The following is a 5,305-nucleotide window of genomic DNA, read 5'->3' as shown; positions in this document are numbered from 1 at the left end:
CTCATTCGCCCCACTCTGGGCTCATTCGCCCCACTCTGGGCTCATTCGCCCCACTCTGGGCCCATGAGCAAGGCCCTTAACCCCCACCATGTGCTCCCTAAAAAAAACAGGTCTCTCTTGAAAATGAGTTCTCGTGGCTCAATGAGACTAACCTGGATAAATAAAGGCTAAATGAAAAAAATAAAAAAAAATGTGTGTGTGTGTGTGGGGGAAAACATTGGTGGTGGGGTCTGGGGGTCCTCCACCAGAAAATTTTGAATCAAGTACCGGTAGACGCCATTTCCTGTATTCTGGTGCATTTTAACGCGTTATTAAATCTACGTTTACCTCCATAAGTAAACAATTCAATAACTGTTTTAGAGAGCTCGGCACAACAAGAAGTAGCGCTAAGCTAGCTGCGCGCATTACTAGCTAAGATGCTACAGACGTAGCGCTCCGCTTTACATTACACAATCTCACAAACACTTTTGTAGAAAATCAGTTCAGTGTTAACTGATCATAACAAACAAAGACTAAACTTGTGCAACGAGAAGTTACAACATATATCTACATTTAAAACACAAAACAAAGTACAACTAGTTTTAAGCACCTTTGCTATAAAGTAGAGCAAATAAATAATTGTTTTTAAGTGTTAATCTTGTTAAATGCTTGTTAAAGTCCTCCCGTGCACGCTCCTGCGGCCGCCATTTGGCAGCCAATCAATTTTTGGCACATCGGCCCACGTTTCCGGGTGCTCAGCGGTGACGCATAATAGATGCGACTTATATGGTGAAGCGACTTATTTATGAGTTTTTTTCACCTTATTAGACATTTTTGGCCGGTGTGACTTGTACGGCGGAAAGTATGGTAGCCTTTAATTGAACCATTAAGCATACATGCACTTATGACAAAAAAAGCGATAGAAATGCAAAACCTCGAAAATGTTGGAGAAAACGTGTTGCAGCTCTGCAGGTGAGGGGCGTTTCACTTCGGGACAAATTGAGATCACTGATTGGTCAATTGCTGACGAGCCTGCTGGATTGATTGATTGATAGGTGGCATTGAGGATCCGACTCGTGCAAAAACAGTTCTAGACTTTACTGACCTGTTTAAGACTGTCGTCATTTATTCCATGTTTTGACGAATTTAAAGTTTGAGAACTGAGTTTTCTTATAAAATCCTGATGGTGGTTTCTTAATTTTTCAGGGGTGCTGAGTTAAAATTCAGGGGTGCTACAGATTAAAGGTTGGCTCTCTTTTGGCAAGAAATAAAAGTCTGTCTGTTAGCAAAATATCTAATGAACAACTTAGATTTTAAAAAGTTACTCTCAGAAATTAATCACTTAATGTACGACTGATTTATTTTTTGAATCAGCCCAATTCAAGACGTCTGCCACTGATCAACATTATAACACAAGACGGGGAATTTTACAGACGTTGAGCTGAAATTTGACGAGTTAGTCGTTGACAGTCAGTCATACTCTGAAGAGCTAACTGATCATAAAGTATATTAAATTACTGCGTGAGGTGTGTTTGTTTCAAAGGTTGATCGAAATGGCTACATGATTTTAGAATAAATCTGTGGAGGACGTGCACTCCTTTAAACAGGACTAAGCTTTTTGTCTCGGTTTCTTTCTATCTTCCTTGTTTAAAGTCGTCTTTCATATATTTGCTTCATCTCGTGTTCTGTTCTGACCTTCCGTTTGGGTTTAGTTTGTCTGTTTTATTTCACATTTGAATCCGGTCTGTTTACCGTGGAGTTGATTTGCTTTGGGTGACCTGGCCCCTGCCTTCGCTGCGTTTTCAGTTTTGTTCTATTTTGAGTTTTAAAACCTTTTCGTTCACCATTCTCCTGCGAGTTCTGCATTTTGGGTGCTCCTTCTCTGACACTTGACACATGCCAGTAATACTTAACATTCAGAGACCAGACACGAGCCGACAAGAATAAATACTTTTTATAAAGATTTTCTTCACAAAAACAAACAAAAAAAAATTGAAGATTTTAGACGCAAGTGAATTTGTTACAGTAAATTTGCTAATTAATAACTAAGCTTACAAAGAGATGATATTTAATCCCTATATTTACCAGTGTCATTAAAAGGCTGCTCTTTTTGAGGAAGTTCTGCTTTTGTTCAACAGATGTTGTCTGAAGGTGCAGATGTGGGGCGCAGGACGCCTGAGCAAAATGTTTGCCATAAGTGAGATTAAAATAGAATTGTTGTCAAACATATTTATTCTGTTATTGGAAACATTATTTCATCTGCACCTCATAAATACAATTTATTGTATCGTGCGGTATGTTGTGCATGGAAGAACAAAATTCTGTTTCTTCTTGTTCTTCTTTCAGCTTTTCCCTCTTCAGGGGTCTCCACAGTGTCATCCTCCTCCATCTCTGTCCTCTGCATCCTCTGTCCTCCGTCCTCTTCGTCCTCTGTCCTCCCTCCAACTACCTCCATGTCCTCTCTAACTGCATCCATATATCTCCTCTTTGTCTTTTTCCTGGCAGCTGCATTTCTAACAACCTTCTACCAGTATACCCACTGTCCCTCCTCTGGACATGTCCAAACCATCTCAGTGTGTCCTCTCTAACTTTATCTCCCAGATGTTCAACCTGTGCTGTACCTCTGATGGTCTCATTCCTAATCTTATCCATCCTTGTCACTCCTAAAGAGAAACTGTCCAGATGACCTGAGTGATGATTATTGGATTTTGTACCTGGATGATTGAGCATGAACTTTGTTGTCTTGAACCACTTTGGCTGTGGTTGCCTGCCTGGGAGGAGTCAATGGGGGACAGGACAGCCCCCAAAAACCATCTTATCACCAACAAACTGGTTGGTCCACTAAAAGAGTGCACTGCTTCGTGGAGAAAACAGTTTACTTGGGACTCCTCAGACTGATGATGAAGTCCTCCGGATAGAGGGCGAAACGTCTTTCCACAAAAAGAGAAACTGTCCAGATGAGCTGATTGACTATTATTGGATTTTGTACCTGGATGATGGAGCATGAACTTTGAGGGCACGCCTAAGGAGAACCTCAACATCTTCATTTCTGCCACTTCCAGTTCTGTCTCCTGTCTTTTTGTCCATGTCTCTGTCTCCAGACCATACAACATAGCTGGTCTCACCACTGTCTTGTAAACTTTTCCTTTGATCTTTGCTGACACCCTTTTGTCACAAATCACTCCTGAAACTTTTCTCCTGCCTGGACTCTCTTCTTCTCCTCTTTACCACACTCTCCATTCTCCTGGACCCCAAGTCCTTGAAGTCCTGCACCTTTGTGACCTCTGCTCCTTGTAGCCTCACTGTTCCACCTCCTCCCTCTCATTCACACACATGCACTCTGTCTTACTACGGCTGACTTTCATTCCTCTTCGTCCATATCTCTAAATTCTCTTCCACCTGTTCCCTGTTCTCACCACAGATCACGTCATCTGCAAACATCATAGTCCACAGGGATTCCTGCGTGACCTCATCTAAAAACTCAAAATATCAACGATTTTTAATCATATGAACTCTAAAAAAAGTTAAAAAATATTAACAATGACTCTGCACCTGAACTTTCCTTGAATTGTTGCCTGCGTGGAATGTGCTAAACGCCATTGCAGCGTTTTAGTTGTGCAACTTTCCAGCCAGTTATGGTCCTTAAAGGTTTTCAATTAGTTGGGCTGAGAACTGATTGTGGATGTTCAATAACTCTCAGCTGTCGATTGACACGAAGAGCCGCACAGTTTACACAAACTGAAAACTCGATACAGAACCCACTCGTGGCTTTTACACACAACCTGTTTATCTGTCAATCAATCCATCAGCCTGCGTTAGGCCTCACACACATGCAGGTTTAATAGACTAATACAGTCTCAACTCTTCTACCATGCAGTGTGTCACAGCATATTATCCCAATTTCAGATCACAGCAGCGTGATTTAGACACACATACTGTGTGTAGTACTCTCTCACACACACACACAGAGCCATCACAGCAGTCGTCAGTTAGATTTGGTTCTTTTGAAGCGGAGCAGAAGTGCAGTAATGTCACAGCCTTGGGCGACAGACTGCTAGCACCCTGACACCCATATTACTCCCTCCTCCCCTCACCAACCTGCCCGCCTACTACCAACACCATCTTCCTCTTCCTCACTGAAACACACACTCTAATGCAGACTGTCATGGCACATCTTGCTCCAAACTCCTTCTCGGGATGTGTTTTTCCGATCGTCTCCTCTGGAAATGAGAGCAGTTTTCTCTGCAGCTCTGAGCGGGGGATGAACCGAGGGCGGTGGGGTGGAGGTTTCTTTCTACAGTAACATCTATTGTCAGCAATTGTCTCCAAGTGTTTTTACTTCTCAGTTCAAAGTCTTTAATGGCATATTTTTTCATGTGAATGAACAAAGAATCACGTTGAGTTTAAAACCAGTCCATCTCATAAACACAGGAGTTCACAAATTACCTCACATTGAATATTAAAGACTTTCTGACTTGTTGACTTTAGTTTTTGTCAAAAAATTGTTCGATCCTTCTTTGTTTATTGATCCAAAGCACCAACTCTGAGTTTGACAAAGGTAATTACAATTTAAGAGAAGGCAGACGGTTCATCTTGACAGGGCCTGAGTTGTTTCTGTATAAACTCTGACAGCAGAGACAAACGTTGTCGTTTCTGATTCCTGCCACGTTCCATCATGAACTGTTTCTACTGGTGTCACAGTTTTAGACATAAGTTGGACCCAGGAATGAAAAACCGAACATGAGAAGTTAAAAAGTAAAAACGTCAGCATTAGATTAAACAATAAACAAAATGATTTCTTGGCAGCAAATAATACTTAAAAAAACAACTCAAGGAGAATCACAAGGAGCACAAAGACCTAAACAAGGACAAGACGTGACATGAAAACTGGTCATACTCAGCTAAAAATGGAGCGAAGACAAAAAAACAACAACCCCTAAATAAGCTGCTGCCCTTGAGGAGACGTGTCTGCAGCTGTGACAGGTGAAAAGGGTGCAGGTGCAGCATGTGAACAGAGTACAGGTGGGTCAGGAGAACATGATGCAGGTGCAGCATGTGAACAGGGTGGAGGTGATTAAGGTGAAAAGGGTACAGGTGTGGCATGTGAACAGGGTGCAGGTGCAGGTGCAGCATGTGAACAGAGTACAGGTGGGTCAGGAGAACATGATGCAGGTGCAGCATGTGAACAGGGTGCAGGTGAGTAAGGTGAAAAGGGTGCAGGTGTGGCATGTGAACAGGGTGCAGGTGCAGCATGTGAACAGGGTGTAGGTGCAGCACATGAACAGAGTGCAGGTGAACAGGGTGCAGGTGCAGCATGTGAACAGGG

The sequence above is a fragment of the Nematolebias whitei genome, chromosome 12 (assembly GCF_014905685.2).
Source record: "Nematolebias whitei isolate Nwh7 chromosome 12, NemWhi1, whole genome shotgun sequence".
NCBI lineage: Eukaryota > Metazoa > Chordata > Actinopteri > Cyprinodontiformes > Rivulidae > Nematolebias > Nematolebias whitei.
The sequence above is the reverse complement of the archived record's forward strand: the minus strand, read 5'-3'. Positions refer to the sequence as shown.